Source organism: Chrysochloris asiatica, unplaced genomic scaffold (assembly GCF_000296735.1).
Source record: "Chrysochloris asiatica unplaced genomic scaffold, ChrAsi1.0 scaffold00039, whole genome shotgun sequence".
Lineage (NCBI taxonomy): Eukaryota > Metazoa > Chordata > Mammalia > Afrosoricida > Chrysochloridae > Chrysochloris > Chrysochloris asiatica.
The window spans coordinates 5,640,002-5,652,769 of NW_006408557.1; the positions used below are offsets into that span (position 1 = coordinate 5,640,002).

At 39.3% G+C, this 12,768-nt stretch overlaps 1 protein-coding gene and 1 pseudogene across 2 annotated transcripts in view; one reads left to right on the forward strand and one right to left on the reverse strand.

Moving 5' to 3' along the window:
* Positions 1-11,881, reverse strand: part of LOC102822161 — a 14,817-nt pseudogene extending 2,936 nt beyond the window's left edge.
* The window catches only part of PCSK2 (proprotein convertase subtilisin/kexin type 2), a 416,285-nt gene that overhangs the window by 29,609 nt on the left and 373,908 nt on the right, over positions 1-12,768 (forward strand). The gene's annotated exons all lie outside the window — the stretch shown is intronic.

Here is a 12,768-nt window from a genome sequence, read left to right on the forward strand (position 1 = left end):
TATATATAAGGTACTTATGGATATGTATATTTATACATGAATCTGGTTGGAGAGTGCTTATTACATGCCATCCTGCCCCTGGTCTTACAGAGACTTAGACGGTCTGGGACCTGAGACCCAGCCTACCACCTTACTCAACACCTAGGCATCTCCTGGCTCTAACTATCCTCTTTACCTCAACTGTGGCATGCTCAGGACCCTATACCTCTTGCTGCTGACTCCTGACCTGTCTATCCTCCTAATCACCCCACCTGGGTGTTCTCCCTCTGTCTCCTCTTTACTTCCCGTCATGGACTGTTTCCACCCTTTCCTCTGCTATAGTTCCGACATCTGGGCAATCTCCTGAAATTCAGACCGCCTCATTCTCCATACTTTTACTAACTCCTGGCCTTCCCATGTATTCTGTTGCCTCACCTGTGAATTCTTCTGAGTCCTCTTACCTAGGATATCCCTCCATGGCCTCTCTCCCCTCCTTTAACAAAATGGGTGTCCTCTTGATCTCTCCCAACTCCTCATTAGTCACACCTGGACTGTCCCCTAATTCTTTCCAGTGCCTCATTCATGAGACCAAGTGTTCCTTTATCCACTTCACCTTTTCCCAACACCAAGGTGTCACCTTTCTTGAGCAACACCTGATCCTGTAGACTTTCTCTCTTAACAAACCTGGACATCTGACTCTACCCACGGACTTAATGGTTAGAACTGGACTACTGCTTCAGCCCTCTGACCCCTCATGACCCATCGTCTGGGATTACCTGACTCCACCCACATGGTTCCTCTACACAACTGTGCATTTTCTTCACCCAGCCCACCTGCTCAGTACCCTCACCTAGGCTCTCTCCTGAGCCTGCTTCCTCCTCAGTGCTTAATTTTTAGCATTCTACAGACCCTTAAACTGTCTTATTCAACCTAGGCCTCCTGGCCCCATCTACTTTCCCACCACTGTACTTCCCAAGTTGCATTTCCCCGACCTGCCAGTTTTTCATCTGACACCCCTAGTCTTTCTTGTGCCTCACCTACTTCCACGTCTTCCCTATGGGGATTGCCTCCTGCACCCTCCCATCTCCTCATACTGACAACCACTTCATTCCCCACACCTGTGCCTTTCACCTCCTCACAACTCACCTCTGGCGACTATCATGGTGTCTGCCTATTTCCTATAGATGACCTACTTTCTAGCACCTCCAGTGCCACATCTGTGTCTTCTAGTGACACTTTCCACTTTCTTCCTCTTCAGATTTTGCTGGCTGCCGATCTTTCACCATCTCACTGGCCATACCTGGGTTGCCTTCTGCTCCCTCGCACTGACTCCATACATTCATATGGGACTTCTCCTCACCTTGTGTCTTCCAATTGTCCTGTACCCAGGCTAGCACCTGAGCTTTCCCAGGGCATCCTTCTCCACATCTTTGTTTTCTCCTAAACATGTCATCTCCCTCTATTTCTATACCCGGGGTGGATTAATTCTTCCACTGTCTTATTTCTCACACCTGGAATGCTCCTGATGCCTCTAACCTCCTCAAAAACCAACTCTGGTCATCCAGTGACCCCTCTATGTCCTCACTCCCTTCTCCTGTCCTTCATTCTGCTCACCCATCTCTGCATTGCTCCTGTAACATGAATGGCCTCCTGAACTACCTAACTCCTTAGTGGCCACACCTGTGCACAAACTGAACCCCCCCCCCCTTCCACTTCTTCCTACACCTGCATCTATTTGTGGGCTGTCACTTCTCTGCCATCTACTCCCTCCTCACTTATCATTATGGGGTGGAACTCTGACCCCTCCCATTTCCTCACTCACAACTCCTCAAATCTCAACTATCTCCTTACTACCCATAGTGGTACATCTCTAGGGCTCTCCTACTACCTCAGCACCCATAGCCTGTCTGCCTCTTGATCTCTCCTCACTGTCACTCCTACACCTGGACTGTGTCCTCTCTGTTCCCAACTTTTCCTTACCTGCTCATGCGTCTTGCCCTATGGACAGGCACTCATGAACATACCTATCCACAATGCTCACAGCAGCTTTACTTTCATCAGTTAAATGGTGGACCCTACCTAAATTTCCATCAACAGACCAATGGATGAATAAACTGTGTGGTCCCCCCACACAATGGGTACTATTGAGTCTTAAAGGCAGTGAGATACTGATGTCAGCTTCAGTATGGGTGAACCTCTATGGCATTAAGCTAAGTGAAAGACACAAGGTACAAACAGCCACATTTTCCCATGTAGACTAGAAGGCCAGATCGTGTAATCACTTTGTATACAAGAGCAATGAAGTCTATTCCACAGACACAGAGAGCCAGTCACTTAATTGCATGGGCCAGGGGAAGGGGCCAAGGAGAGAACTTTCTCACGACATTGCCTCTCCCACATCTCTGAAGATCACAAGATCACATGATCCCTCCTTCCCTGAGCCCCACCACCTTCTTTCCTAAATGGTCCCTGTCTTATCTAATGTCCTTCTGCCTCATCACTTCTGTCCTCATTTCCTACCTGCAGTCATTACCAGGGACCCTACAAGGATATGGGCTGGCATGGCTTGGGGGCTGGTATGAACTGGAGAGGGCTGTGGGGCTGCTCAGGTGGGATCACAGCAGTGGCCTGGCCTGGATTGGCCTGCCCTGTGTCACCCTGTGTTACTTTAGGCTTCTTTTTTATCCAGTGTCCTGCGCCTTTGTTGGTGGAAGCTAAGACCGTGTCTCATTCTTCTGAAAAAGGAAGAACTCTAAGTGGTCATTATGTGTTGCTTCTCACAAGGGGAAACAACAGGAAAACATCTTTTGAGTTTGAGTTCTTCAACTCAAATGGTCTGGGTTAGGGGTTTTCTCTAGACTGTGGTGCCTGGTTACCAGGGTTCTAAGTTCTACATGTTTCATCACAAAGGAAGTGAGGTCATATGCTGAGTCATGTGATCAGAGCCTGAACTCACAAAAGAATCTGGTAAGATTTATTCCTAATATTTCATTCTTTTTGTGGCTATTGTAAATGGTATTGTTTTCCTAATTTCCTTTTCAGAGCTGTCTTTATTCCTATAGGCGAATCCAACGATTTTCGTATGTTGCTCCTGTAGTGTGCCACTTTGCTGAATCTTCTAATGAGTTTAAGTAGGTTTTTTTTGCTGAATCTTTGGGATTTTCTATTTATAGGATCATATCATCAGTATTCTGGTAGCGTAGTGGTTACGAATCGGGCTGCGAACCGCAAGGTCAGCAGTTTGAAACTACCAGCTGTTCCGCAGGAGAAAGATGAGGCGTTCTGCTCCCATAAGGATTTACAGCCTCGGAAACCCTGTACAGGGTCACTATGAGTCAGAACCGACACCATGGCACACAGCCATCACCACCACCATCATCTGCAAATATAAACCGTTTTACTCCTTCTTCGCCAATTTAGCTGCCTTAAATATCCCTTTCCTCACTTATAGTTCTGGCTAAGACTCCCAACACAATATTGAATAGGAATGGTGATAAAGGACACCCTTGGTTGGCTCCTGTTCTCCGAGTGAATGTTTTCAGTTTCTCTCCATTGAGATTGATAATGGCTGTTAGTTTTGTTTATATGTATTTAATTATGTTGAGGACTTTCCCTTGTATTCCTATTTTGTTGAGTGTTTCTTTATGAGGAATGGTTGTTGGATTTTGTCAAATGCCATTTCTGTGTCAATCAATATAATCATGTGATTCTTCTCCTTTTTTTTAAATTTAATTTATATGATGTATTACATTGATTATTTTTGAATATTGAATCACTCTTGCATCCCTGGAAGAATCCCACTTGGTCATAATGTATTATTTTTTGATATGTTGTGAAGTTCTATTGGCTAAGATTTTGTTCAGAATTTTTACATCTGTTTCATTAGGGATATTGGTCTATAATTTCTTTTTTAGTGATGTCCTTTTCTGGTTTTGATATGTGGAATATACTTGTTTTGTAAAATGTATTAGGAAGTTTTCCATTCTTTTCTATATTCAGGAATATTTTGAGTAGAATTGGTGTCAGCTCTTTGAATATTGTTATAATTCACCAGTAAAGCCATGTGGGCCTGGACTATTTTTGGTTGGGAGTATTTTGATGACCTGATGCATTTCTTCTTTTCTTATATGTCCAAGTTTTCTACTTCACTCTGTGTAAGTTTAGGTAGGTTGTGCTTTTCTAAAAATGGATCCATTTCCTCTAGATTTTCAAATTTGTTGGAGTATAACTCTTCGCGGTACTATTAGTGTCCTTTTCATTTCCATTGGTTCTCTTGAGACATTGCCCTTGTGGTTTCTTATGCATGCTCTTTGTATCTTACCCTTCTTTTCTTTTGTTGTAGTTGCTAATGCTTTGCCAATTTAAAAAATATTTTATAGAACCAGCTTTTTGTCTTATTTTTTCTATTGTTTTTCTGTTTTCAATCTAATTTATCTCTGCTTTATTCTTTATTATTTCTTTTTTTCCTATGATTGTAGGTTTTCTTTGCTGGTCTTTTTCTGTCATAGATGTTGTGTTAATGTGATGAATTTGGTTCGTCTTTCTTTTTGGATGTGTGCATTTATTGCTATTAACTGTCGTGTCAGCACTGCTTTTGCTGTGTCCCAAATGTTTTGGTATGTTGTGTTTTTATTCTCATTTTTTCTAGGAATTGTTAAAATTTCACTTTTTATTTGTTCTACTGCCCAATAGCTTTTAAGCAGGGTGTTATCTGGTTTCCAAGGATTTGATTTTATTTCTTTGATCTTCCTATTGTTGGTTTCTAATTTTATAGCATTGTGATCTGAGAAGATGCTTTTTAGTATTTTGATGGTTTTAAATTCATTGAGAGTTGGTTTGTGGCCTAACACATGGTCTATTCTGAAAAATGTTCCATGTGCAGTGGAATAGTATGTGTATTGTGCTGTTGGATTGGATGCTCTCTGCATGTATAGGATGTGAATTTGGGTGATTGTGTTGTTTAGATCTTTTTTTCTTAAGCTTCTTTCTGGTTGTTCTGTCCCTTTCCCAAGCAGTGTATTAAAAACTCCCACTACTATGTAGATTTGTCTATTTCTTTCCTCAATTCTATTAGGTTTAGCTTTATGTATTTATTTGCAGAATAGATATTTATTATGGGTATGTCTTCCTGTTCAATTGATCCTTTAACCATGAGATAATGTTAAGCTTGAGCCTATTGCTGCTGCCACTGTGCCAATACATCTTGTTCGGGGTCTCCCTCTTTTTCACTGACCTAATTTACCAAGCATGATGTCCTTCTCCCAGGAATAGTCCCTCCTGATAATATGTCTGAAGTATGGGAGACAGAGTCTGACTATTACTGACTTTTAAGGAACATTATTGTGGTACTTATTCCAACTCAGATTTGTTTGTTATTCTAGCCATTTTTTTATATTCCTCTTCAACATCAAAACTCAGATGTATCAATTCTGCTACGGTATTCCTTATTAACTTTCACTTGCATGTGAAACTATTGAAAATACAATGGTTTATATCAGGTGCACTTTAGTCCTCAAACTGACGTCTTTGCTCTTAAACACTGTAAAGAGGTCTTGTGCAGCAGATTTGTCTAATTCAATATGTTGTTTGATTTCTTCCATGAGTGTTCATGATGGATACAAGCAAATTGAAGTCTTCAACAATTTCAGTCTTTTCTCCATTTATCGTGATGTTACTTATTGGCCCAGTTGTGAGGATTATTGTTTACTTTACATTGAGGTGCAAGCCATACTGAAGACTGTAGCCTTCAATCATCATTTTAAGTCCTCTTCACTTTCAGTAAGCAAGGTTGTATCACCTGCATATCACAGGTGATTAATGAGTCATCCTCTAATCCTGATGCCACATTCCAGTTTGTCAGATTATTTGCTCAGCATACTGATTGAATAAGTGTGGTGAACAAATACAATATTGATGCACAACTTACCTGGTTTTAAAGCATTGTTGATGTATTCAAACAACTGCCTGTTGGTCATTGTACAGGTTCCTCATGAGCAAAATTAAGTGTTCCATGAATATTCATTCTCCCCATTGTGGTCCATGACTTGTCATGATGCGCATAGTTGAAAGCCTTTGCATAGTCAATAAAATACAGGTAAATCTCTTTCTGGTATTCTCCGTTTTAAGCCAAGATCCATCTGACATCAATAATGATGTCTCTTGTTCCATATTCTCATCTGAATCTGGCTTGAACCTCTGGCAGTTGCGTGTCAATGTTGTAGCCAGTTTTAAATGATCTTTAGCAAATTTTTATTTGCATGTTTTATTAATGATATTTTCTCATGATTTCTGCATTCCATCAGGTCACCTCTCTTTGGAATGGGCACAAATCAGTTGGCCAGGTAGCTGTCTTCCAAATTTCTTGGCATAATTCAGTGGCTCTCTGTACTGCCTTAGTTTTTTGAAAGATTCCAGTTTGTATTCCATCAATTTTTCAGAGCCTTGTTCTTTTCCAATGCCTTCAGTGCACTTTGGACTTCTTCCTTCAGTAACATTGGCTCTTGGTCATATACTACCTCTTGAAATATTAAACATTGACAATTTCTTTTTGGTACACTCAGTGTGTACATTCCTTCCACCGTGTTTTGATGCTTTCTGCATCAGTCAATATTTTGCCCAAAGAATCCTTCAGTATTTCAAGTCATTTGAATTTTTTGCTCAGTACGTTTAGCTGCAGAAATGCTGAGCATGTTCTCCCTTTTGGTTTTCTTTATAATATTTGACGTTGTCTTCTTGAGCTGACCTTTGAAATTTTCTGTTCAGCTTTTGTACTCCTAATTTCTTCCATTTGCTTTAGCTAGAGAACAAATTTCACAGTCTTTTCTGACATCCATTTTTGGTCTTTTCTTTCTTTCTTGCCTTCTTGATGATCCTTGGGTTTCTTCTTGTATGATGGTCTTAATGTCATCCCACAACTCTTCTGTTTTTCTGTCATTAGTGTCTAATGTATCAAATCTGTTCTTGAGATGATCTCTAAATTCAGATGAGATATGTTCAAGGTCATATTTTGGCTCTTGTACACTTGTTTTAATTTTCTTCAGCTTCAGCCTGAACTTGCATATGAGCAATTGGTGGTCTGTTCCACAGTCTACCCCTGACCTTGTTTTGGCTGATGATATGGAGCTGCTTTCCCAATATCTCTTCCAAATGATGTAGTCAATTTTATTTCTGTGTATTTCATCTGGTGAGGTCCATGTTTATAGTCGTCTTTTATTTTGTTTAAAAAAGGTATTCATGATGGAGAAGTCATTGTGTTCACAAAATTCTGTCATGTTATCTCCAGCATCATTTCTATCATGAAGTCCATGTTTTCTTATTATTGATCCTTCTTTGTCTCCAACTTTTATATTCTGATCACTAGTAATTATCAATACATCTTGAATGCATACTTAATCAATTGCAGACTAAAGGAATTAGTTATTGTTATTGTTGTTAAGTGCCATCGAGTCAGTTCCGACCCATAACAACCCTGCATAGGGTTTCAGAGGAGCGACTGGTGAGCTTGAACTGCCAACATTGCAGTTCAAACCGACTTTGCAGTCCAGTGCATTAACCCATAGTACCACAATTTCATCATCACTGACTTTAGTGGTTGGTGCATAAATTTGAATAATAGTCTTATTAACTGGTCTTCCTTGTAGGTGTATGGATTTTATATTATCACCCATTCTATCTTAAGACAACACTGTACTTCAAGATAGCTCTTGAAATGTTCTTTTTGATGATAAACATGACACCGTTCCTCTTCAATTTGTCATTTCTGGTATAGTAAACAATGTGACTGTCAGATTCAAAATGGCTAATACAAGTCCATTTCAGCTCACTAATGCCTAGGATATTGATATTTATGTGTTTCATTTCATTTTTGATTTCTAATTTTCCTAGATTCATACTTTGTCCATTTCATGTTCCAATTATTAATGGATGTTTGCAGTTGTTTCCCCTCATTTTGAGTGGTGCCCCACCAGCAAATGAAGGTCCTAAAAGCTTTACTCCATTTTTGTCTTCTTGGTAAACTCTACTTTGAGGAGGCAGCCCTTCCCCAGTCATATTTTTAATGCCTTCCAAACCCCCAATGAGATGGATTGGCCAAGTGGTAGCATTGATGGACTCAAGTATGGCAACAGTAGTGAGGTTGGCCCAGGATCGGGCAATGTTTCGTTCTGCTGTGCATAAGGTCACTATGGGTCAGTACTGACTCAATGGCACTTAACAACAACAACAACAACAACAACCTTAGGGGCTCATCTTCTGGAATTATATCTGACAATATTCTTGTGTTATTCGTTATTTTTCAACAGCCAATATTCTGGTGTTCATAGTATCTCACTGCTATTCATAAAATTTTCATGACTAAACCTTAAGACATACTACTTCCCAATCTGTCTTAGTTGGGAAACTCAGCTCAAAGCTGTCCACTATTGGTGACCCTATCATCATTCAAAATACCAGTGGCATAGCTTCCAACATCACTGCAACACACAGTGTGACAAACTGACAGGCAAGCAATGGAGGAGTCACATGAAAAGCTGTTGAATAGAGCAGAATAAAAATGTGGAAAAAAAAAACACCTCAAAATAATAAAAAATATCAGGTGGAACCCCAAGACCATAGCTCTTTGTCCCCCTTCAGTCTTGGAACTGAACTAACTCCCATTTCTCAATGTTTAGCCAAACAGTAGACAGGTCTATAAAGGGAACAATAACACAAGGGACATATGCACAGCTTAAAATAATCAACCAATTGTGATTAAAAGGGCATCATTTTTTCAAGAACAAAGTCCATAATGGTTAGGAAAGAAGGAGGCATTAAAACAGGAAACACAGGGAAACAGTGGGATAAATTACGTTACATTGTGGGGATTGCACTCAATGACATGAAACAAAATGTGTATGGATTGTTGAAACCTAATCTGTTATGGTCTTCACCTAATTCACAATTAAAAAAAAAAAAAGTTTTAAAAAAGAATAAGCCTGTTTTAACAATTGGATTCTCATGCCAGGCTAATTGTGAAAAGTTGAGACTGAATAATTTCAACTGTTATATCTGGTTATTCAACAAAGCAATGTCTTCATTCTCAGCTTATTCTTGTTGACAGAGGAATCCAAGACACATAACAATTAGTCTCCTCTCCTGTATGAGACGCATCTCTTTAAAGGAGCTATTGAGCCTTCTATTCCTCTAGTGAAATCATATTTACTGTATTCATCTGAGCAATATGACTTTTGTAGGAAAATATCCTGCATTATTTTTCAATGATTGATTTTATGACATAGTTTTCTGTGTATCTATATGCCACTCTACTAAAGATGGAATGACTTCTTATAGTAGCTTCAGTTATTGTATCCTTTGTCGTTTTGGAGTCATTGATTTTACTCTGAATGTCCAGATCCTCATTCTCATTTGATTCTCCACTGGCCAACTATTCTAAGAACAAAATGGGGAAACCCCACCTTCATCCCAACCTGTGTGGTAAGGATCAGTATGAATCCAATTTTCAAAGTGTAGAAATGGATCCATTCTTCAACTTCTCACTTCTCCATTCTTAATGTTAGCTGCTGAAGTGGCACTCTCTCTCCAACCCTACCCATCCAGAGTTGGATCAAAGCTCACAAGTTAGAAGGACACCTTCCTTCCGACTGCCAGATAAGCAAGTACCAGCCCCTGCTGGTGCTCAGCACCCCTTAATGAATGGTTCATTAATTCACTGGAATGTCTCACAGAATTCACAGAGAACATATCACATTTATGGCCACAACTTTATTACAACCAAAAAGGATATACATGAAGAGACATGGGTAAGGTCTGGCAGGATCCCTGCATGGATCGTTCATGTCCCAAAGAAAGACATGTTACTCTCTTCTATGCATGATCACCAACCAGGAAGCACATCTGAGCTTTAGGGTTCAGGGCTATTATTTTCTATTACATGGCCATGATAGATTCCATCATGTCTTCTGAGCCCCCATAGACCCCTAGTTTGTCTCTCTCAAGCTGGTCAGGTACCCACTCATTAACCTCAGGTGTGGTCTGACTCAGAAGAATCAAATAGAAATAAATTACTTTCAGAAAGGTGATTCCAAACTTCACACCAACCATGTGCCGTACCTTCAAAAAAAAGAGAAAAGAAAATGGAAAGCCACATACTCTTTCTCCCATTCCCATCAAGCTGCTTACTGTTTCGATTATTATCAAACGTGGAGTCCACTGAAGTAAACTGTATTTTAAAGTTTTTTGGCAGTGTAACACTTGGATGTTGAAAAACATATGAGCAAGGAGCACTAAGAGTAGCCACATCTGTGTCTTATGCTCAGTTTGTAAATACAACATTAGGTAGGTGAGATCCAGTGGATTAGATGGTTGCATTAAAAAATAATATACATTGCATTAAACAACACACATAATAATGTGGGTAGTATTCCTGCCGTAAGCAATAATTTCAATCAAATGATGAAATATTTGACAATTCCCAGTTGAGGGATAGCTACAAAATAACCTGTACTCTTTACAAATATTAAGGTCAAAGAAGAAAAAGACAGACTAAAGAACTCTTCCAGATTTAAGAAAATAAAGATAAATGGCAACCTCATGTACCAGGATCAACCCATGTTTGATCCTGATTGGATATTGGATCAGATTATGATTATATTTTTTTCTGTAATAGATATAATTAAGAAAACTGACAAAAAAATGAATGAAGCTTGGAAATTAGAAAATAAATTGTGCCAATAGTAATTTTCTGATTTGTATTTTTGTGCTTTCTTAGGAAAAACACCATGCATAACTTAATCTCAAATTATTCAATATATATATGCATATATGTGTGTGTGTGTATGTTATTGTAAAGTGCCATTGAGTCAGTTCCAACTCATAGAGACCCTGTATAGGGTTTCCAAGTACTTGGTGGGTTTGAACCACTGACCTTGCAGTTAGCAGTCCAGTGCTGTTCCTACATATATATGGATCCCGGTGTGATGCTCTAGGATAAGCTTTGAATTTCTAATCACAAGGTTGGCAATTCAAACTCACCAGCCACTCTCAGAAATCCTACACAAGGTTGCTAAGAATCAGAACAACATATATATGTGTGTATATATTTACAAGTGTGTAAAATATTACCAATTTAAGGGTCTATGGGAGTTTATTGAACTGTTAATGCAACTTTTCTGTATATCTGAAATTATTTCAAAAATTTAAAAATTACCAAAAAAGTTTGTACATTGATTAAAACAAACATTCAGGCTGGTCCCTCTAACATCGAGAGAGGTTAAATTTCAACCATGAAATTCCTCCTCTGCTACTATTTAGTAGTGTGATCTTGAGAAAATTATTTACCTTTTGAATCTTGTTTTTCTTATCTGTATAATCCAGGTATCAAGTAGAAACACCTGAATTCTTGGGATCTAAATAAGACTTACTTGAACTCCCATTACATGATCTATTGAAGTACTAAGCCTTTCCCAGTAGTATAAAATCTCTGAGAGTAATGGTTAGATCCCCACTTCACTCTGCATCCATGTTTCTGCTTCCACTAAAACTTAACAGCTAACAAATTATGTCTTCATCCCATACATCAGCATCCATTCCTCACTCAGGTGACTCAACTGTGAAATTTGACTTTTTCCTTGATTTCCTCACATGCACAAAGCCCTAACCACTCACCCAAGGCATTTGGGACAATAATATCGTTTACTGGAGAAGGCAGGGATATTAAGAGAAGATTAATCTTGTGAAACATGAAGAATATTAAATAAATTAAGCACCAGTCATACCTTGGAAAATCATTTTATTATTCCACCTTTAAGAAATATGCAATTACCCCTGTGTCCATGTCATATGCAGCCTCAAATGTCTTGCGGGCTCTTCTATCCTTCCTTTCTCTGCCCCTTGGTTTCTGTAGCATCCTCTCCTCTCTGGGTAAAGCCAACTTCTTCCTAGGCAGGCTAGAAATTTTTGTTCTCTATGCATCTATATCTACATGAATCAAAGGATGTATTGCATTAGGCAAATCTGCTGCACAAGACCTTCTTAAAGTGTTGAAGAGCAAAGGTGTCAACTTGAGGACTAAGGTGAGCCTGACCTAAGCCATGGTATTTTCAATAACTTCATATGCATGCAAAAGCTGGACAGTAAATAAGGAAGATTGTAGAATTGATGCATTTGAGTTATGGTGTTGGAGGAGAATGTTGTAAATGCCATGGGCTACCAAAAGAACCAATAGATACATTTTGGAAGAAGTGCAGCGAGAGTGCTCCTTGGAGGCCAAGATGGCCAAACTTCGTCTCTCATACTTTGAACATATTCTCAGGAGGGACCAGTCACTGGAGAAGGATATCATGTTTGGTAAGGTGGAGGGTCAGAGCAAAAGAGGAAGAACCCCAATGAGATGGATTGGCTAAATGGCAGCATCGATGGACTCAAGCATGGCAACAGTAATGAGATTGACCCAGGATCAGGCAGTGTTTCGTTCTACTGTGCATAAAGTTGCTATGGGTCGGTACCAACTCGATGGCACCTAACAACAACAAATGCATCTACAGCCACCTCAAAATCCTACCAACCAGTGCAGTTTTCTCCCAAATAAAGACAGTTCCCTTCCCAAGAAGAAATCAGTTGCCAGCTAAGATGATAACATCTTTAGCTTCACAACCTATATGAAGTAAGATACAGAGCAAGGTACTCTTTTTTTTTTTTTTTTTCAATTAAATGTTTTTATTTTGGATTGAGTGAAAGTTTACAGGGCACATCATCAGCTTCACATTTTAGGGAAGGTTTTTACATTTGTCTGTG